Source organism: Scardinius erythrophthalmus (genome assembly GCF_964197995.2).
Source record: "Scardinius erythrophthalmus genome assembly, chromosome: 16".
Lineage (NCBI taxonomy): Eukaryota > Metazoa > Chordata > Actinopteri > Cypriniformes > Leuciscidae > Scardinius > Scardinius erythrophthalmus.
This window is the reverse complement of record NC_138236.1, coordinates 4,886,875-4,910,694: the sequence shown is the minus strand read 5'-3', so window position 1 is coordinate 4,910,694 and position 23,820 is coordinate 4,886,875. Positions and strand designations below refer to the sequence as shown.

At 37.5% G+C, this 23,820-nt stretch overlaps 1 protein-coding gene across 3 annotated transcripts in view; it reads left to right on the top strand.

Moving 5' to 3' along the window:
- The window catches only part of cdk14 (cyclin dependent kinase 14), a 155,344-nt gene extending 135,377 nt beyond the window's left edge, over positions 1 to 19,967 (top strand). For all 3 annotated transcript variants that reach the window (XM_081389058.1, XM_081389060.1, XM_081389059.1), the window contains one exon: positions 18,730 to 19,967. The gene's annotated coding sequence lies outside the window, so the exon portion shown is untranslated. The remainder of the gene's footprint in view (positions 1 to 18,729) is intronic.
- The last annotated feature ends 3,853 nt before the right edge of the window (positions 19,968 to 23,820 follow it).

Genomic DNA, 23,820 nt, shown 5'->3' with positions numbered 1-23,820 from the left:
TTTCTATTATTATCAATGCTGAAAACAGTTGTGCTGCTTAACATTTTTGTGGAAACTGTGATAAATGTTTTTAGGATTCTCTGATTAATAGAAAGTTCAAAAAGAACAGCATTTATTTAAAATAGGAATAAACTCTTTTAAAAGTCCTTGCTGAATAAAAATATTAATTTCCTTTTTTAGAATTAATTTCCTTTTTTTTTACTGACCCCAAACTTTTGAATGGCAGTGTATCACAGTTTCCACAAAAATATTAAGCAGCAAAAACTGTTTTCAAATCAAATGATCATCAAATCATCATATCAGAATGATTTCTGAAGGATCATGTGACACTGAAGACTGGAGTAATGATGCTGAAAATTCAGCTTTGATCACAGGAATAAATTACATTTTAAAATATACTACAACAGAAAACAGTTATTTTAAATTGTAATAATATTTCACAATATTTACTTTATTTTTGATAAAAATAAATGCAGCCTTGGTGAGCAAAAGAGACTTCTTTCAAAACCATAAGAAAATCTTTATTCCAAAGTTTTGACTGGTAGTGTAAGCATTGGTCTTCTCTCTCACTGACCTCCGCTCAATTTGTTTCGGCGTATGTGAATAATTGATCGGCTGCTCTGAGATTCTGATGTGATGTCGGGTCTTTGCTGCTTGATGGTGGGAAAGATGAAATATTGACCTGCTCTGTTGTGGACAGAAAGAGTGAATCCTGAGGACGTGCGATTCATGTGGATGAAGCTGCAGACGCGTGAAATCAAAGAACATACGTGATTTATACTGGACTGATCGTGTGAAACACATCAATGTACTCATACAGTACTGATACTGTGGTGCAATGATTTCATGCCTGTGTGTGTGTGTGTGTGTGTGTGTGTGTGTGTGTGTGTGTGTGTGTGTGTGTGTGTGTGTGTGTGTGTGTGTGTGTGTGTGTGTACTCGTCTACCTATCTAAGTGGGGACCGTGTGTTTAATAATTGTATTTTCATACTTTATTAATGATCAATTTATCATTTCTAAATGAAATATAGCATTATTTACAAACCAGTTGTTTAGGAGTTGTCAGTGGTTTATAAGATCACTTAGAAAGTGTAAGTAAATGATTAATAAACTATTTCAATGTACCTTCATACATCTTATTATTCAGACATATAGTAATAGTTACTTGTGGTTTAATAAATGGTTTATTAACATGTATTTCTACTGTAATTCATGATTAATTCAGGTAGTTATAAAGCATTTAGTAGTGGTCAGTTAACTATTTTTGTGAGCTCATCTAAAGTGAGGACTAGTAAAGTATTTATAAAGGAAATTTAAACACTTGAGTTTTGCCACAGACTCGTCCCAGCGTCTAGAACGCAACTGAATGCTTTTTCAAGCGCCTTCATACTTGAAAAACCACGGAAAACTACTTTTAAACAGGAAATGACGGAATATTTACGTACATATTTACAGCGGGTCTATTCGCACGGGATTAGTATTACCTGAGGTCATTTTTCTGGACCTTTTTACTGAAGGTAAAAGTCGCTGTAATCTTTACTGACTTAAAGATGATCACGCCATGATGATTACTGAGACTGCACATTCGGACGGGACTAAAATCACAGAAAAGCTCTGGTAATAATTACTCTACCCCACCGTCAGTTATATAAATTTCTTAGAATTTCTATCACCTTATATTTGAATTCAAATTGCCGTTCTGCATCTTGTTCAGTTTGTGCTCAGTTCGCTCCATTTTTATAAATTGTGTTTATTTGTGTAGATGATGTGACTGAGAAATGAAACGCACTGCATCGATCAATCCTTCACGTGTGTTTTTGTGTCCTTAAACTCTTTCTCTTCCCGATGCTTCTGTCTAATGAGGATCATCCGGGCCAAGCTTTACTTGTTCCTCATGAGGTTTTCCTCCGCGAACCCCAGGAGCTCCTGCACAAACACACAGCTGATGCGTGGTTCTCATGGCCTAATTCTCTCTTCCGGCCTCAGGTTCTTCTTCTTCTCGCCCAGCCTCCTGATGTTATCCACTTCTGCTTTTAGCTATTTCATATTTGATATTCATGGCCCACTTTATCACGCCGGCTCATAATTAGCTCGTTTTATGTTGAATCGGAGGCCCTGGCATGATGTCATGCGCTGCGGGGTCTTGAAGATGTGTTTAGCTTGAGGAAGCCGACACACGAGACGCTTCTCCCTCAGAGGGATTCCATTCTTTTATTGTTCCTTCTATCTATCACTAACCATCTAACTATCTGTCTGTCTGTCGCTCTATCTATCGATCGATCTATCATCCATCATCCATCCCCGTCTATCTATCTATCTATCTATCTATCTATCTATCTATCTATCTATCTATCTATCTATCTATCTATCTATCTATCTATCTATCTATCTATCTATCTAATTCTATTCTATTCTATTCTATTCTATTCTATTCTATTCTATTCTATTCTATTCTATTCTATTCTATTCTATTCTATTCTATTCTATTCTATTCTATTCATCCATTTCAAGTGGTGGCCCAACATTATTCATCATACATTACATTTTGAGTGACCCAAACACTCTCTTAACAAGAGATGCCAAGTTCAAGTCCTTATTTTGGCTCTATAGACACCAGCGTCCGTTAGAGAGGCAACACCCTTCCAGAAATATCCTGAATATGCATCTCACAGAAAATTGACTACAGATACAGAGAAACGTGCCTGAAATATGAATATTCTTTGCAGAACTCAAACTCCCTAAACGCTGAAGCCGGATCTTAATTAAAAGCTGAAGGTTTATTCGGGCCATGTTACAGTGTATGAGATTGTAAATATATGCAAATATGCAACAAATTTCCCAAGCAGATTTCCTCCTTTCCAACTCCTCCCTCATTTATATTCATGACCTGTAATTCATTAAACTGTGTGCATCGTTAAGTATACACAAAATAGGCTAATTAATACACTTGACGATAAGCTGGTGCAGCATGGGGTCGGAGATGAACTACATTTCCATCACTACAGCTGTAAGAGACGCTGACACACAAAACAACAGTTTTTCACTTATACTTTTTACTTATATTTGAAACACTTTTAAAGAGATTTTTATGCAAGCTTGTTTCCACCACAGAATAACAAATGAAAAAGGCAATTGTGACTTTAGTTTTTATCTCTCAGTTCTGACATTTTTCCTCACAATTGAAAGTTTATATCTCACAATTCAGACAATTTTTATTTTCAAAATTGTGAGTTTGTATCTCACAAATCTGACTTTATATCTCACAGGTCTGACTTTTCCCCTCAGAATCGCATGACATAAACATAGACAAACTCAGAATTGAATTGAAAAAGTTGCAATTACAACAAGAACAACAACAAAAAATTTGTGGCAGATACAAGATACACAGATTTTAGCCATTAGGGACTGTTAAAAAATTCACATATTAATTCACTCAATTCACTTCAAATGTTGATTTGACGCAATTAAAGACAAAGGTTCTAGACTGTATACCTTCGATATTTTAATGAACTACTCATCCCATGATGCATTCTGTCTGTGTCTGATATATCTTTGCATCACTGATGACATATCTAGGCATCACATGCAGCCGATCCTCCCAGATTCACATCCATTGAGCTGCTGCGCGACCATCTGGGGTGTGTGTATGTGCAAACTGAGCGTGCTCAGCAGTCGCACCGTCTGTGTGTGTGTGTGTCCATATCAGGTCTGGATTACTCTCTTCTGCCACGCTTCATTTAACCAGCTCATGCCCCATTAGTCAGAGCCCAGAATGCTCAGCATACACATATGGCTCTGGGCTCAATTAAAGGCTGATTATGCAAAGGAGCGCTGCAGTTTCTCCTCATAATTTCCATGTATTAATTCACCCTTCGGTTGAAATGTGCTGTACTGTGATCTGTCTGTCACACATACAGTAACATAGCCTCGGTTTAAAGACAAAAATCAGCATTAAAAATATGAGTGAATCTCATGCCAAACATTTTCTTTTTACTAACATGCATGATTTACCTTCTTGAATTGGTTTTCAAGAGAATGTTTTAAGGCATTGTATTGTGTGTGCATATACATACACATTTATTTAATGTATAAAATGTTATGTGTGTGTGTATATATGTGTATATTATATATATATAAAGCTCTGTATAGTATATATATATATATGTGTGTGTGTGTGTGTGTGTGTGTGTGTGTGTGTGTATATTCATGTTAAACTATAAAATCAAATCAATATAAAATCTAAATCAAGTACAATAGTAGCTTACTATGAAGGCATTTTCTGGTCCCATATTTTGAAACCTGGCATTATTTTTGTCACTATTTTTTCCCTAAACCCTGGTTCAGTTCTGACCTGAGTCAGATTGCTCGTAGCGTCAGTAGATCAACTGTACTGCACTAGTTTAATCTGGCAACATCTCTGTTTAGTCCAGTTGTGTTGTGTGAGTTTCTGCCTGATGTCTTTACAGGAGCGATGACAGGGCGACAGCGTTTCTGAAATAGAACTGTATGCTTTTCTTCATTTCCTATAATAATCCTACAATAATGGCTCTTCAGTTGACGTTCATGCAGCAGATCCAGCATTCCTACTTTGGTTTGTCATTCTAATTGTGTCTTTTTCAGGCATTCTTTCCATTCTGTTTGGTTAAGTTGCATCAAATGGTGAAACTATACTCAACAGCCATGTTCCAGCTCTCTTTCTGGCTCTGCTTTTTTGTGTTTTGTGGTCAGGCGTCCCTGTTTCCCTCGCTCACAGCGGCCCAGCAGACGGCCTGTCGTTTCCACTAATGAAGTGACACCGCAATGCCCAGTCGCCCACCTCAAACATGCAGTCGTGTTTTAATCCAAGCCGTAATCATATGCTTGAGAGAAAGAATCCCAAGGCTGGAGAACCAGCATGCATTGCAGGAAACCCAGAGGAAGTCGTTGGTTGCGACTCACACCGCCACACTGTGACTCAGACTGAAATAAGTCGGTCATAATAATAACATCCAGGTTGGGTAGACGAGAGTTTGACCGCTCTCTCTGTTTGTAGTCTTTCCAAGAAGCAAGACATGCACTCGGGCTTTTACACGTGTGTGTTTCTGCTATAGTTTTAACCCTGTAAAGGCTGACATATGAAATAATAGTCGGGGGAAAAATCGAAATGATTGGAAATAGAACAGTTTAGACAAGATATAAAAAAATCTAAGCAAATGTTTTGTATCATATTTGATACATCAGGCTTTTATTGCTCATAAAGTATGATGTAGTGAGAATATGAAAGCAACAACACCTCAGTTTTATTCAGAGGCCCAAACTGAGCGAACGCATGCAGTTTGGTTCAGATGCTGATATTAATATGGCCAAAAAGTAAGATAATTAAAATTCGGATAGCCTGTAAATCAATGAGAGGATTTAAAAAAAAAATAATAATTTTGATAAATAAAATTTAATAAAATTGTCAGGTAAACCTAATCAGTTAGTGTTCATCTTGAAATATTACTACCAATATCAAAGTTATTCTTACATTTACTTCAGTAAAGATTTCACATCAAAGATAGACATCAAGCTGAAGGAAGGTGTTTTTAAAATTATACTAAAAGTCATTTTACTTGCTAAAAAAGTATAAACTATCAATCAGACAACAGAAGGCATGTAGTAGATTGTGTGCAACAGGATTTTCAGCAAAGTTTTGATCATGTTGATCATTTAGAGACGCGTATATCAAAGGATACAGTAGCTTTATATGGTTAAATAGCATCTCTAAACCTGATCTCTAAATTTGATCTGTTATGTACTAACCTTAACTGTGTTAATCTCTCTCAACTGTTAAGTTTTACAGACTTTAAGAATAAGAAACCTGGGCCGAGTTTAATTCTGTTTTTCTGTTGCTATAATCAAAAAGAAAATTGTTGTTCTTCAATAATAAGTGGAAGTTATTTTAATGCATTTACACTAAAAATTATGTATGCCGATATTATTATTTATAAACTCTACCTTGAAACCTGGGTTTAAAAATGTTTTTTTTTATAGATTATGAAAGATTATGCAAAAAGGTATTGATATCAAATATGATCCATCAGGAATCTGAGGAAGGTTTTTTTCTTCATCTCTCAATCATCATTGCATTGTATTATATCTTTTAAAACTATACAGAGGTTTGATCATAAAGTAAGAATTTAAATATCATCTTACTAAGACACATTATTGGCACATATACAATCAGTGACGACTGATATTTATATGCATTTTATGTTGGTAATCTGCTATACTGTTATAAAGATCTGACTGATTTACAATTAGAAGCTATTAGCAACTGCACCAACTTCTGTCTCAGTGTTAAAGCAGTGGATGTTGATCTCATGGCTGTGAATCTCATGCAGCAGGTCGTTAGGTGTTGCAGCGCACCGGAAGGATTGTTGTGTTTGATGGACTGAGGGAGTGTGTTTGAGTGACAGGCAGCTGTTTGATGTGGAATCCAGGTGAGATGGCTCGAGGCTGGGCACGTTATGCTGGAGCTCCAGAGTCCTGAACCGTCATTGATCTCCTTCATCTGGGTCTTTTCTGACAGGAGCTGGAAGGGCGTCTGACCAGAACGGCTGCGTGTTTGTTTTCCGTGCGGTGGAGGGGCGTTTCTGACGGATAAACCCGGACTAGAGGGAATGTAGTGAACTCGTCTACAGGCTGTGTGATTGATCAAATTGTCCCAAGTCAACATAGCAAACAGATCACATACACGCGAGGGCTTTCGAGAGTTGGCAGAGAAGCATTTAATGCTCTCGTGTGCATCACCAAACCGCCACATGTTTAAAGATTTTAAAGGAATAGTTCACCCAGAGACTACAGACCTGGGGTCTCATTTATAAAACTGTGCGTAGGAACCTTACTAAAAGTGTACGTGCGCCCGAAAGCCAAAAATGGCGTATGCAAAAAAATATTCGGATTTATTAAACAGTTCGTACGCCAGAACCTGCGCAGAATTCACTTTATAAATCCCAGTTAGCGGAAGATTGTGCGCACATGCGTCTCCTCCCCGAAATAACCATATATGGAGCTTACAACGCCTAGTTTTACTATGCAGATCCTCATCTGCATATCATTTGCATATGATTATTCATCCACGTGATAACGTTTAACGGTACAAGACACATTACATTAATAAAAATCAAGTAGTTGCCTATCCTTGCCTTGTTTTTGAATACATAAATCAAATAGTGTAAAATACATTTCAGAGAAAGTTTTTCTCAATCTTTTCCACTGGCCGAATTGTATTTTTAATTGATATTTTTAATGGAAACAGCTAGGCCTTGGGCATTATTTGCACGAAACTATTTTCTCAGACAATCTGGTATTATCATGATAAGCAGTTATCTCTGTGGTTAAAACATTAAAACACAGCATGCCAGAGGAAAAGTGTTCAAAAACACCGCATCCACAACAAATATTTCTATTGACTGAATTTGAATATAAAAATGTTGTAACTTCTCAGTAATGATTTCATGTTTAAGTGCTTAACTCCATTAATTTGAATGGCATATTTAATCTAAATGTTTATATCAGAAGTAAAACATAGTTTAAATCATTATTTTATTTATTTAAACTGTTATTTGCGTCAGTTTCACTAAACGGCCCAACACGCTCGCTGGCGCGGACATTTAAGAAGGGATGGATATTTGCTTCAAGTGACAGGCTTGGTGAGTGAAATTATATTTGTATTATCTTTCTGTATATGTTTAATTTTCTTTAGATTTTCTGTCTAAAAGTGACCAAAAAGACACTTAACTCCAGCTCACCATCGGTGTCGCCAATTCCCTTTGTCTCCAGAATGTGCGTACGCACGGCTCAAAGTTTGCTTAAAGGTGCGCACATTCTCCCGTCAAGTTTGTTTTTATAGATCACAACCTTTGCGTGGGAACTGGCGTACGTACGTTTCCAGCCCCGTTTTGTGCGTACGCACGCTTTATAAATGAGACCCCTGTTGTTTACGCACCCTCATGTCTTGTTAAAGTTGTTTTCCTGTGCACACAATTAATCTCAAAGTGCATCTCAAATCTACTGTAAAGCTACGAGGTTGTTAATCTATTTGCTTCTTTTAAAGCCGCATTATTTCCGCTTATTTTTAAAATAATCATAATAAACAGCGTAATTCTTAGTGAAAAACTACATTACCCATGATGCTGTACAGAAATTTACACCAATCAGTGAGTCAAAAAAGCAACACGAGCCAAAAGCCCCACCCACTGCCATGAAGCACTATGCATGATGTAATCGAGACAATCTCTCCAAGCTCTCAAAATACTTCAATATATGTATATACATATATATTTGCCTCCAGTGGTATTCGTTACAGAATACTAGACCAAACATGGACCCAGCAATTCGTCTCTTCCGCCTCTGCCAAGGTAACCGTCCAGATGAAGATTACGTGGAGGAGTTTTGTGGGCTTTGCCATGGGGTGGATTTCGGTGATGAGGTCTTGAAAGACATGTTTCGCCATGGACTTGATGAATATATTTACTGCCTCATGCCTGACAATACCCCTCACTGTACTCTGTATTGACTTTTCCCTTTTGTTGAGTGGCTCGTCATTTATTGTGGGCTTTTCGGATGAGGAGCCACGCAAACCCACAGTATCCTCTCAGCCTGAGCTTCACATCAGTCCTGCCGAGCCTGAGACTGTTCACGTCATGCCTCGCACCGTTCTCACGGCTCTCGGCCCCGCCCTGCTTGCCACATGCATATTTTGCAATAAACTTAATTGTTTTGGTTTTTTTTTTTTTTTACATATAATCAACATTTGTAAATGAGTAGTTTTATATTCCTCCATCAAAGTCTGTAGTGTTGTGGTTCACCTCTCGGCTTGGTTCATGGCTTATAGCTCTTTATCGAAGACTTTTTTTAAATCCCTTTTTGAGAAATGAATGGAAAAACCAACGCTGCTGAAAAAGGGGATGGGAACTGAACACCATATAAAGCATTAGTGTAATGTTATGATACTATTATGGTGCATTTAATCTTTTTTGGAGTGTGACAGGCTTTGTCACATGGATTTGTCTTGGGGGAATTATTTATTTAAGACAGATTCTCCATTCGTGTTGCAACTGTACAGTATGTACTGTAGATTGTACAAATTCTTGCAAGCAGTAACCAAGCAGAAAAAGATATTCAAGAACCTGTCCTGTGTTATCTGCCTTTTACTTGTCCAAATACACAGTTGTGTACGCAGACTTCTGACCTCAAATGAGAACAGATGAGCAGTTAATTGATCCACGTTTCTATTTATACGCATGTCCTCGCTGACCGAGTTGAGTTGATGTTTAAACTATCACTTAAAGTAGCAAAAAGAGCCCTGTTTGCTTCTAGTGAACTAGTTAAACAATAGGTTTAGATGTGCTGTTGATTTACTAAGCGATCAGACAGACCATTTTCACCAGGTGGACCATAAAACATGAGGATAAAATCCCTTAGAAATCATGCATTGAAATCATGTAATCTCCCTTACAACAGCATTGCAATTTCCTGGAAACCTCCCAAGCTCCCTAGCAACCACATAGCAACATCCTGGAAACCACCCAAACACCCTATCAAACGCATAGCAACATACTGAGAACCACCCAAAACCCTAGCAATCACATAGCAACACCCAAGCAACCACATAGCAACATCCTGGAAACCTCTCAAGCTCCCTAGCAACCACATAGCAACATCCTGGAAACCTTTCAAGCTCCCTAGCAACCACATAGCAACATCCTGGAAACCGCCCAAACACCCTAGCAAACATATAGCAACATCCTGAGAACCATCACAAACCCTAGTAAACGCATAGCAACACCCAAGCAACCACATAGCAACATCCTGGAAACCTCTCAAGCTCCTTAGCAACCACATAGCAACATCCTGGAAACCGCCCAAACACCCTATCAAACGCATAGCAACATCCTGAGAACCACCCAAAACCCTAGCAACCACATAGCAACATCCTGGAAACCTCTCAAGCTCCCTAGCAACCACATAGCAACATCCTGGAAACCGCCCAAACACCCTAGCAAACATATAGCAACATCCTGAGAACCATCACAAACCCTAGTAAACGCATAGCAACACCTAAGCAACCACATAGCAACATCCTGGAAACCTCTCAAGCTCCCTAGCAACCACATAGCAACATCCTGGAAACCGCCCAAACACCCTAGCAAACGTATAGCAACATCCTGAGAACCACCCAAAACCTAGCAATTGCATAGCAATCACATAGCAACATCCTGAAAACCACCCAAAACACCTTAGCCATCGCATAGCAACACTCAAGCAACCACATAGCAACATCCTGGAAACCACCCAAAACACCTTAGCCATCGCATAGCAGCACTCAAGCAACCACATAGCAACATCCTGGAAACCACCCAAAACACCTTAGCCATCGCATAGCAGCACTCAAGCAACCACATAGCAACATCCTGAAAACCACCCAAAACACCTTAGCCATCGCATAGCAGCACTCAAGCAACCACATAGCAACATCCTGAAAACCACCCAAAACACCTTAGCCATCGCATAGCAACACTCAAGCAACCACATAGCAACATCCTGGAAACCACCCAAAACACCTTAGCCATCGCATAGCAGCACTCAAGCAACCACATAGCAACATCCTGAAAACCACCCAAAACACCTTAGCCATCGCATAGCAACACTCAAGCAACCACATAGCAACATCCTGAAAACCACCCAAAACACCTTAGCCATCGCATAGCAACACTCAAGCAACCACATAGCAACATCCTGGAAACCACCCAAGCTCCCTAGCAACCACATAGCAACATCCTGGAAACCATTCAAAACACCCTAGCCATTGTATTGCAACATCCAAGCAACCACATAGCAACAACCTGGAAAAAGATCCCTAGCAACCACATAGAAACAGACTAAAATCACCGTGGGCATTGTGGTTGACAGCTGTTTGGGCATTGGGCATTAGCTGTTGCTCAACCCCACTGGTGTAAAAATGTCCTGGAGGTTTTCCAGCAGTAGCTGTTGTATTTTGTGTTGTGATTCACGTGTACGGCCGTGAGAGAGTTCAGGTGTGTTGAGAGGGTTGAGCGCCTGAGGCCGTGAGCAGAAACAGACTGATTTATAGAGCAGAAGCTCTAATGGGGAGCCTGAAAGTCAAGTAAACGTCTCCTGTGATTTACACCACTCAGTAATCAATGAGATTTTACTGTCACTGATGGATGGCCATCTTTATATCCACCAGACACTCCGTCTTGTACGTCATAAAGTGGGAATTTCCCAGTCTTTGAACAGGGAAGGATAATCTATAGGCAGCATTAGTGTTTTGGCCACTTTTACAGTCTCACAGTAAGTCGTTTTAGCGTGTCTTTAAGCTGCTGTAGGAACAAACGCTGTCTTTCTTCAGTGCTAAACGTGACAATATTCACAATGATTTTGATTTTGATGCCAATATTGAAGTAAGCAACATCAATCATTTTTGAGTTCATTGTTGTCCAGGTCTCAGTGGGACTGGATTGTGAGAGTAAATGTTGATGTTAAGTTTTGTTTTATGTGTTTTTGAGTAAAGGGAAAGACTTGGTGATCGATGTTCTTTTATACTCTAAAAGAGTTTCTGTGATGTTGGTGTTTTGTGGTTACTGTTATACTAAAGAGTGGAGCTTGTGTTTCAGACATAAATATAGTCTTTGCAAAAATAATGACACCAAAACTATAGGTACCAGTGAAAATTCACAATTTTCTGTTCCAATTTTGATTGGACACACAGTTAAAACATTATTAAAGACAAGTAAGCAGTCAGTAAAAAAAAATAAAAAAAATAATCAAATTCCAAGCAAAAGCACAAGTAAATACAATATAACAGATACAAATGAAATAAACTGTGTTTTTCAGGTACAGAAATGTAATAAAGTAAGCAAATGTAAAATAACACTGCATAGTCTTCACTGTATACATTAAACTTCCTTATTAATTAATCCTTATTAAAGTGCAAAAGTTATTCAGTCTAGAGCAGTGAGGGATTTTTTTCTTTGTCTTTTGTTGTTTGATTAACATGGAGTATTAGGCTGCTGTCACTTTAAGAGTGAATGCACTGATCTAATATACTGATACTGATACAGATGCATTTACTTTCTCAGCTGTTAACATTCACTTAAAGACATAACCGACAATGTTTTCACGGATACCCGCTATTTTTTTTTTTACATAATTTTGTGTGAATTTGTCCGCTCAAGCACAAGAAGTGCTCAGTTTAGAGAGCTTTCGCATCTTCTTGCGCTTGATTATTTAAATTGTCCAGGCTTAAACTTTCGTGATTATGAAGCGCCCGTCAACTTTCCCATGCGTCACTCACGTTTGTTCACGTTCATGCATTGTTAGTTCATAAAAATGTTACTGCCCAACTGGCGAGTCACAGTTTAACATTCTCATCAACGTCGATTTTTACGCGCATTTGTCGCTTGTCGAGTGTTAATTTAAGCCCTGCCTAGAACTCATAGCTAAATTATATGATTTATGGAAATTAGTTTAATTGTCATGAAAATAATGTGATGAAATAGGATTTTCTTTACGCAAAATGTGATATTTCTTTCATGTGATGTTGGAGTGAAATATGGACGTGTTCTCACGTTTGGTGAGATCTTCTTTCAGAGATGGTGAGCACAGAGCTAAAACAACTTTCCCATAGTGCATCTGTGTGCGGGTCAGCGGCCAATCGCTCTCTGGAATGTGCAGTCTTGAGTGGAGCTCTGAAGCTTCACTTACGCAAGACAAAACCATCACAAACACACAACCCTCTCGAAAGGACATGAAAATCCTGTCATTTACTCACCTTCATGTGTGTTTTTAGTGGAACACAAAAGATTTTTAGAGTGAAAATGAACAGTGCTTTATACTGTCAAGCTCCAAAAAGATCACAACGGTTGTCCATACGGCTCACGCACTGTAATCTGAGATCATACGATGCTTTGTGTGAGGGACAGACTGAAACATTTATAAATGTCATGTGAAAATGCATCATGTCAGGTTTGCCGTCAATGCAAATGCAAAGTTTGAATATGCAGAGCCGAGAGCTGCGGTCTATTGATATTGGATGACAGGGATGCAAGCATTTTTACAAATGATTTTTTTCCAAAATAACCACGTTAAGTGCAAACTGGTTTCGAATGCTGTGGTTTGCAGAGCCGTTTTTTTCTGTCCATGTCAGACCTGTTTGTCCGTTCAACTCCAGCAGCTTCCGGTTTGACAGCCAGCGCTCCTTGTTCCCGTTCCTTCCCTTTGTGTGGTTTAAAACAAACTGAACATTCATCTCACCAGGACACCCAAATTCTTCTTATTGGAGTATTATTTATACTATTATAGTGTTTGTTCATATTTTAAATTAGCTTTTGTTAATTTTTTTCCCATTTTTTTTATTTATTTGCTTTTGTTGTATGTGTATATATACTAATAATTATAATCATAACTAAACTAATAATAATCATATTTATTACTGTATATATAAACTAATAAAAACAGCACATAGCAAATTTTAAAAAAACGTATGTAAATTAGCGTTAGTTATATAAACTAAATAAACTGTATATAAACTAATAAAATTAGCACATAACAAAATTAAATGAATACAACTTCATTTCACAATATTTCAGCATTATTTAAATTACCGATTTTTTTTAGTTATAGTATTTTGTTGTTGTCAACAGTAACAGCACTGCCTCAGAGTCATATTTCAGTATGACTAGAGTCCGCATCTGCTGTGATGAACTCAACTGTTGTAGACACGGGTTTTTGACACTATTTGTCTCCGTTCACTTTTATTTTTGTAAAAAGAGCAGCGTCGTTTTGTGTTCAACAGAAAATAAAAAATACCTTGAGCATCATGAGGATGAGTAAATGAGTCATTTCATTCATTTTCAATTTCATCTTAACTGTCATATGATGTCAGTATGATTTCAAGTCATGTCAACTTCTGTTTCAACCAGTCACATGAGTTTGGGGGCGGGGCTATCTGTTTGACTGACCAATGGCAGACGGGGAGTGTTTGTCGAAGCTGTTATTATTATTATTGCAGCTCTGTTTGTCTCTAGAGTAACAGAACAAACTGTTTAGTTGAAAGGGTTAATCCACTGACCTCACTATAAAGCTGTCACTAGTGCACTTCATGGTCATAGAAAACATAGTTTATTGCCTTTCATAGCACACGTTCTGTTTGGAGTTGAAGTTATCAAGGTCATTTCACTGAAATTGGAAAGCGCTGTCGTGCTTCAGTCGCGATGGCAACAGAACAGTCCTGGCCGTAACACGCCATTCCTGCTCCTTTAATGACTGGAAACTTTTCAGTGCACTTTAAATCCTTCAGGGAACACAGTTTTAATTAAATTTGCACTTTTAAGAAAATGGAAAATAAGTGTGTTCATTAAAGCGATTGGAAATCTTTTCTAAGACGTACAAACACTCGCGGACGCGTAAAGAGGCGTATTAAAATGTCAGCTCGGCTGTGTGGCGTTTAATGGCGGTCTGACGCACTTCATTACACGCTCTTGGATGTGACGAGGCCTCTGTCGGGCGCTGAGGTCAGAGGTCACCATCCACCAGCCTGAAGCCCAGAGGGGGCCCGTCTGCTTGGCCGGCTCTCAGAGGATTGTGGGAGCCCTTCTTTGCATTGTGCTTGCTAAATCAGTCGGAGACTCTCTTAAACACATCTGACATTCTCCTGCTCAGAGGAACCTGACACGCACACTGCTGAGATTTTAACTTTCTCTTCTTGCATGGATGTCATCTGAGGGGTTTTTGTGACTGATAGTCTAAAGAAGTTTGACAAATTGCAATCTAAAAAGCAACATGGTCAGCATTAACATATTAAAGTTGAAGTGTGTGATTTCTGCCTCACTAGCACCACCACATGGCACAATGATTGTTTTCAAGCAGGTTTCCTGAAGACTTCCCAATAATATCTGTCTGCAGAGCCGCAGAGCCACAGTTTTACCCCAGCAGTTTCACCCCAGCAGTTTTACCCGCGCATGCGCAGTTTCAGATTTTCTGGACTTCTAATCAAACGCTTTATGACCAAACACTTTATGAACAAACTCTATAAAACTCAATCGGTCTTCCGACCTTTTACTATATGCGCGACAGCGCGAGGGAGAGAGCAATACAGCGCTCGTGTTGTTTGTTTATATACTGTCTATGGTTGTTTGAAGGCAGTGCGCGCGCGTCCGGGGCGCGATATTTTTTTTTCCCAGGATGGTAGGGGAATACTCATGATATTCATTAGGAAAGTCATCCCTGATTGGTCTTAACCCCAGTGACGGGTAGGTTTAGGGGCGGGGTTGGGGTAGGTCATCACATAGACCCCAGTGATGGGTAGGTTTAGGGGTGGAGTTAGGGGTAATGAATATTCATGAGTCTTCCCCTACCATCCTGGGGAAAAAAATCCTCTCTCTGCTTGTTCTTTTATGCGCCCTGACTTATTTGTTCCCTCGTTTTAATAAATCGTGGACACGTTCAACTAATTCCCTCCCTCATTTTGATTTAACGAATTACAACGTGGCCACAATATAATAAAACGAGGGAACAAATTAGTATAACCTGCTGAGGTATTATTAATTCGTGGCCACGAAATTCACCAATTCACAAAAATATAGGTCTTTTTTAATATATTTGAATATCAATATAAACCAAAACTGCGCATGAGCGGGGTAAAACTGCTGGGGTGAAACTGCTGGGGTGAAACTGCTGGGGTGAAACTGTGGCTCTGCGGCTCTGCAGTCAGACCCTTCTCAGACTTCCTGGTCAAAAAAGTGTTGTTTACTAAAACTAATGCTATAAAAACTGTTTTCTTTCATTCAAAAACAACTGAAATAAAACAAAACATAAATATTAAAATACATAAATTAAGCTAAAAGTATTAAACAAACTAATATAAATGACAAAAGCACATAACAAAACTTTTATTATAAAAGTTTATTAAAAATAGTATATCATTAATACTAAAATAACATTAATAATATAATATTTTGAAGCAAAACTGTTTCACTATTTTTTAAGAAATTATTTTTTAAGAAATATTCTCAAATTGTTCTGAATTTATAATTGTTTTGTTTTTTTAGAATTCCAGCTTTTTTTTTTGCTTTATTATTATTATTATTATTATTATTATTATTATTATTATTATTTAATCTTAGGGTAGTTGTACCCCTCTGACATTTGTCACTTAATACTCTGTGAAAATTGAAATTACTATTTGAAATATTGAAAATAATTTTTAATTAGTTGACCATAGAAGAGGTTTATTCAACTCTTTGTCTGTATGAATTGCATTTTTAATGTATTTTTTGATAAATGAATAAGTCTGGACACTAAAAAATGAGCATGATGACATCTTTGAGCCGAGTGCAGATAGACAACAGAAGCAGGTCTTTTGATCAGGACGGGTGATTCACTCGTTCAACATTTAATGAATTAGTTTGAGAGTTAAAGGGAATATTCAATAGATGACCATTTCTGACTGTCTAACACCCTTTCAAGTCCTGTCAGCCGAGATGGAACTGAGCAAGTACATGTACTTTGACATTTTACACGAACGTACAAGTAAAAGAATGTTGTGATCTTTATATATGATACTCAGAGGTGCGAAATGTTTTACATCCTTCTTTAACCCGCAAAGGTTTCTAAATGAAGGCGGAGCACCAGTTTGATGCCATAATTACAGTCATATTAGCAATGAACCTCATCCGATCTGTGCTTTAACTCTCTGCGGTCAAAACAGACCCAAGACAGTAACCGTAATTTTTTTTTTTTTAATGAAATGAATGTACTATATTTTCTTTCAGTAATATTTATGCTTTATTATTTTGTATTCTGAGTGACTTTTTATGGTACTAGACAATATTTGCCTATAAATCATGCATTATTATTTCTATATAAAATAGTACAAATATTAGAAAAATATAATATTATACATCATATTATTGTAAATTAATGCAGTGTTTAAGTCAAGTATTTAAAATACAATGCACAGAAGGCAGATTGATTCATATGTAATTCTATAGTGTAACCACTACTGTACATGCATAACCATAGGGCTGTGTATAACTGCCTAGAAGAGTATTTTCAGACATAATTACTTTTATTCGGTTTTGCATTTGGATATATATTTAGAGATTGTCAAAGAATCCCTTTTATTTGTTTCATATACAATAATTAAGCAACAAAAAGGGTAATGAAATGAATTCATAAAACTTTAACAGTTGAATCAATCTTTTAAAATGTAATCAAATGACATAACACAGGGGTGATATAATGACAATCATTAATTTGCAAAAAAAAAAACATTTTTAAACATCTTTACTTTTATACTGTATAAATTAAAACATGGATGAAAAAAATTCTTGGTTTTATGATATTTCTTTAATAATTTTTGAGAAGAGAATTTTGCAACATGCACACTGAAAATTTATTTGAAACAATTTTCACTCAGAAATTGCTAGTTCTAATTAAGTAGGAAGACTGAAAGTATTTTTCTTGTAAAACTCCAATATTTTTATTTTTTTTTACAAATACTGTGTAGATGTAGGCTAAATATCAAAAATGTCTCAAATGGTTATTATCGATAGTGTTAATAAATGTCTATTTGTTGCCCAACCCTCAGCGGATGTACAGTAGTTGGGTGGGTTTGAGGACAGCAGTGTTTCTGAGCTGGACAAGTTCAGTCGGTTTCTCCTCACACAAACACACACACACACACACACACACACACACACACACACACACACACACACACACACACACACACACACACACACACACACACACACACACACACACACACACACACACACATGTGCTTTGGGCTCTTGATAAAGGCAGCGTCCTTCCATGATCTCTGATTTCTGGCGCACACACACTTGCAAATCCTCCAGGAATGGTTTTCCAAAGACATGGATTGAAATCAAGTGGGGGAAGGGCCTCACAGAAAGGAAGAAAATTCTAAATAAGAGAGTAGAAAAGGGAGAGGGAATAACAGACTGAGAGAGAGAGAGAGAGAGAGAGAGAGAGAGAGAGAGAGAGAGAGAGAGAGAGAGAGAGAGAGAGAGAGAGAGAGAGAGAGAGAGGACTCACAGAGATGCATGCATTATTTATTAGCAGGATGGTCAATGGGGAAAAAAAGGAAGATTAGCAGAGAAACAAGCGAGCCGGATCTGCCCTTCCTCACACACACACACTTACGTCTGCATCCCATCATCCTCCTAACCGGCATTGTGAAGCTGCTTTAAAAATTTAGTTTCACTCTAGCTATGGTGAGACACCAGAGGTTAATAGAGGAAATATATTAAGTATAATCACCATACTTTTCTCAGTTGATTGATTACAATAAGAATTGCTAATATAAGTTTTCTGAAATGTTTAAAGGTGCAAATGAGGCATTATCTAATTAAATATGCACTCATTTGCATAGAACAAAAATCTGAACATTGGATAAAGCCAGGATCCAAATTCATGTTTCATTTTGTTGAAGGTTTTTACAGAGGTGAATTTGGATCTCTCTTTTTTTTTCACTCGGAATAAATCAGAATATACTGTCAACAGCCAGAATATAAACACATTTCATGAATGAAGAAACCTGCAGAATATAGATAAAACTGTAAAGTTTGGTGTATGTAAAAGATTTCTGACTCGCCGCCTACTAAAAGTGCACATCAGGACTGTCGCTGAAAGTTTTCTCTCTTTTTTTTATTTTTTGCAGGTTGACGCTGTCAGCTGTCGAGATGGGGAAAGGACAAAGAAGAAAATGAGATGGGAATGATCTTCATGTTTATTTAAATTATTTAATTTTCGGCTGATTTGACCGTCCGTGTGGGACTGAGAGCAAACGAGGCAGCTTGAATCCAGTCGAATCCAGTTTTACCATCAGGAATGTGGCGTAACATTCCCACATCGACGGCATGCGAACGACGTTCGTTAACATCAGACTTCAAAAGGCAATTAATACGAACTGTCTGTGTATGTAGCTACCTATGTACGAATGTATGTATGTTTGTACAGTTAAATATACATGTCTATCTAAGAGAACAAACCAAATGCCCTTCCGCGCACAATCACACATTAGAAAAAAAGTCCAAGCTGGCATTTCGCATTTCCCCTGCAATCTTCCACATTGATGGCTATGGCACGATCCCGCTGCGCACCCAATAACGATGACAATAATTCCGACAGTAATAAGGATATTGCGGTTGCAGCCTGATGGTGCACATTGACTCACTGCAGGGACTGCGCTAAAGCAATTAACACCATCACTAATCATCATCCAGGCGGATAAATACGGTCCTCGAGTCTCGGTGTACGTCTGCGTGTGCGTTTCAATGAGTGTTAAATACAGGCAATACGCTTGCACTGGTGCTACTGTGCATGAGAAAGAAAGACGGTCGTCCGCGTTTGGAAATTAATCTGTGTTCGCTGTTCCTTCCGAAGGCCCATGACAATCTTATAATGAATTGCACTTGCTAACTGATCATTAAAATTACCCGAACCATTTTTGCAACGTTACTTTGAACTGTTAAAGGATGTTCACACAGGACTTGTTCTTGAATTCTTGAAGTTTTTGTGTAAATCGTATGTCTGTGCATCTCTGTATCTCATTGCATGAGCGCTGCATTTTTGCATTACATTATGCACTTTGTAGATGCTTTTATCCAACTTGCATTGCATTTAAAGTATCCATTTAATGTGTTCATGCATTCCCTGAGATTCGAACCCATGATCTTGACGTTGCTCTACTGTTTACTAAAGGAATGCTTTCGCTTTCAATTTAATACATACAAGTTAAACCCCTGTATTGTTAAAATTCTCATTATGTTTCGGTTCAAATTGGCCCTATTGGGAATTCACCAATAATCACTCTATGAAAAAAATATCAAACAGTAAATCTTTAGCATTAATACTTCTCACACATTACAAAAAAAGTAACCATGATTAACTGTATTTAACAAAAAAAAAATTCCACAAAATATGAATATTATAAACATTTTTTACATTTGAACTCTTTCCCTGCCAGTGTTTTTGAAAAAAATTGCCAGCCAACGCCAGCATTTTTGATAATTTTCTCAAAAGTTTCATGGCCCCCAGAATGTTTTGTTGTATGAATCTGAGAAAATTGCATTTTTGTCCAAGTTTACATCCAGATGGGATTCAGAACGATGATTAAAACATAGATGGAGTAGATCGAGTCCATCAACTCCCTCAAAGCTTCACAGTCATTACCTCATTCCTGGGTCGATATTTCATTTATTAACTTTAGGCAGTTTTGATTTATATGCTGTTTAATGTTGAAGATCACGTTATTTTACATATGCATCTGCTTATGCTATCGTTTGTTTCTGCTGCTTCTTCGGCTGTGTTTTGATCGGGAGATTCAGTACTCTTTCAGAAGATGCAGAATAGCGCCCCTACCGTATAACAGTGAGGAAAAAAGGAAACCGGAAAATTCCGTTAATGGCAGGAAAGGGTTAAATGACCAATTTAGATTTTTTTTTTTTTTTTTGGGGGGGTGTGTGCGTGCTTTCCCAAAGCTCAAACAGTAGAGCATGGCGCTAGCAATGGCAAGATCATGGGTTCGATTCCCTGCAAAATTAGCACGCATGAACTAATAAGAATCTACACCTTTAAGGCAACGTACATTTCTTTGAATAAAAGCGTCCGTCAAATGCATACATGTAAAAACCCTTAGATGTAGTTGAGAACCTTTTTTATTTTGGGTCTGTGACTTTAACCTTAAAATCTGTTTAAAATTGATAACATCACAACCGTAATAGACATTTTGAATGCTCGTTCCACAACACCTCAAAGTGTCGAAACTTTGCATGACCCTAAATGAGAAATAGTCACACAATTTCAAGAAAAAAAATCCTGTTTTATCAGTATTTGACAACATTAACCCAGAATACCATTTCTATTCCACTATACCCAGCTGTTTTTAAATGCAAGAATGCGCTGTGTGTGAACTGCCACTTAAAGTTTCAGATTATTGATGAAGCAGCTAATGCATTTGTCAAGCAGCTTTTCAAGACGTAAGATGACAGTCTGAAGAGCCCTTCCCGAAGTGCACTACTCTCTCAGCCTGCGTATCTGATCGCAGTTCTCAGAACGCCAGCGTACAATACTGATTCTGCTCTTCCTGTTAATGTCCGTACGTTTTGGTTTCTTCAAAGCCAGATGATCAAGTGAGCAACATAATGAGATCATCTACATTTGAGTACAGTATTTTCTCTTTCTGTCAGTATATTGTAAAACATCAATGTGACTTATGTGATAAGTGCAAGAGCTAATTTAACAAGAGCAATGTTTGGCCCTGCACTGTTAACAATGGTTCGAATAAAGAAGTAAAATGAGTTCAGATTTGTACAGTAATGCCGTCGGACAAATCACCTTGTTTAGAAACAGATCGTTTTATAGGTCAAAAGCGAATGGAATGTGTGCAGACGTGCATGTCCAGGGACACATTATCAGTTATTATACAGTACAAATCCAGACATGATCCCTTTTTATTATATTATTAATATTTGTTGTCAGCTTTAGTCATAATAGTGTGACTAACGGTCAGAGGACTAGTTAAAGAGCAATGATGTTTATGGAATTTAAAAGGTCGTCGCCTACTGCGAATGCACTTTTCAACATATTTGTGCAACATTCCAGCTAATAAGGTCACATTTTGCACCTGTAAATTTGTTTAGGCCACGTACACACCGCACAGCCTAATCATCAGTCGTTATCGAGTCACTCCGGAATATATTGATAATCATAGCAACATTTCGGCGTGTCATGGCTGTAAACAGGAAACATGGACCTGTTTGTTTTCAGCTGACTAAAGAAATGTTAGGAACTGAGCATATTTTAATGTATTTTTGGTATTATGCACTAAAACACGACGGAGTGAATCCAATGCTTTATATGAAACACTCAGAAGTGGAGTGACACCCTTATTAATCTGCAGTGTGAACGTGGTCTTGTTCAACTAACCGGTTTATACTTCGAACATCATCTCATCCATATTTTCAGAAGAGAGCTGTAATTCTGTCAGAAGCCAGCGTAACGGGGCCACGTTAATGTCTCCACACCTGTTGCGACATCACTGGATTCCAGCCAGTATTAGCAGCCGAATAATAATTTTTCATGCAACATGCGTGCTTTAAACATGTAAGAGCTCCTCTTGCCTTTGCGGCAGACACAGCCTTGCATGCAAAACCACATGCTGTTTTTTTAGGTGTGTAGAGATTCTCCTTTTTTGTGCTGGGCAAGAAAATCGTATGAGACTTGGAATGGAGAAAATAGAAGTAATAATAATATTATTGCACATTTAGCACTGTGACGAACACACAAATCAAAAAAAAAAAAAAAAAAAGAAGACATCATGTTTGCATAATCATTGGCGCTTGCTTCAAAGTTGGTTATTAAATCGATCTATATATATATAAATGTGTAAATCTACCATGAAAAGGGAACAGCTTTAGATTCCCGGTTTGCTTTATTGGACATGCTATGGAATGTGCTGTCAATACCATGCTATTCACTGAATCTTTAATTCATCTGTGAATATTTAATCTTTTTGTAATCTTTGTTATATACTAGGCTGTATATAGTATATGACGAGGGGTCGAGACGCCAGTGTGACAGTGGTACGCTTCAGCGGTCTTGACTAATTCATATTCCGTATATATACTGGTTGGGGAAGAGGCGTTGAGGTTCGACATTGCATCCCGCTGTGCTGAACACTGAATCTGTGTTTTTGCTTCACTTGCCTATATATTTTATTCTTTTTGTAAGATGCACTGAAATAATGCAGAATTTTGACAAAATGGAACCTAGAAGTGTAACTGGTCACTTTATAACAAACGAAACGTAGAATATATTAGAGTAGTAATTGCATTATTTGTTAGAAACTGTATGTAATGTTATTATGGAAGATGTAATGTCCTTCTGTAAATGTTGTTTATCGTTGTTTTACCTGAAATAAATAAAGTTTATTAATGCTTCAAACCAACCACCCTTTTCACAATTGACCCTGCACATAAGTGATGATTTGGAGATCTGTGCGTTGATTTAAATAGAAGATGGAATTAGCATGTGACTAATCTGAACTATTTTGAACTATATTAACAAACTGAGATTAAAAAGTGATGGCATTTGCTTTTGCAATGTTTAACCCTTTCATGCATGAATTATACAATGTGTTTTTTATTGTAGAACTTTATTTTACAGTCCTGTTTCCCATGTACATACTATGTACTATTACAATAATTACAATAACTGGCTAATAACTAGGTACTAACCCTACTCCTAAACCTAACCGTAACCCCTGTAGTTACCTTATATTACCCAGTATTTTCACTGTAAGTACACGTACTGTAAAAATAAAGAGCAATCGTGTTTATTGCTCTTAGGGCATGATTTGAAGAACAAAGAGATTTTCAGATCTCCACTTGAGTGGATGGTATGCGTTTTTGTTTTTAACTGAAGAGATACTGTATTAAACATAATACAGTAATAAAACTGTGAATAAATGCAAAAACAATAAAATATATGCAAAAAAATATAATACAGCTTCACTTATTGCAAAAGCTATTCCCGTTTGGCCAGCCGATGGAGAAGCACTTCCAATATACGTTGAACACGCTCACGCTTCCTCCGATTTACTAGAGTATGTTGATTTATCCGTATTAGCTGATAATTCTAATTATGTTCAAAATAGGCAAATTTCTACTGTAACGCTCTTCTCTGAGAAACTTCAGACTGAAATACATTGATCTATTGATGTTTTCAGACGGTGGAAAAACTAGCGATC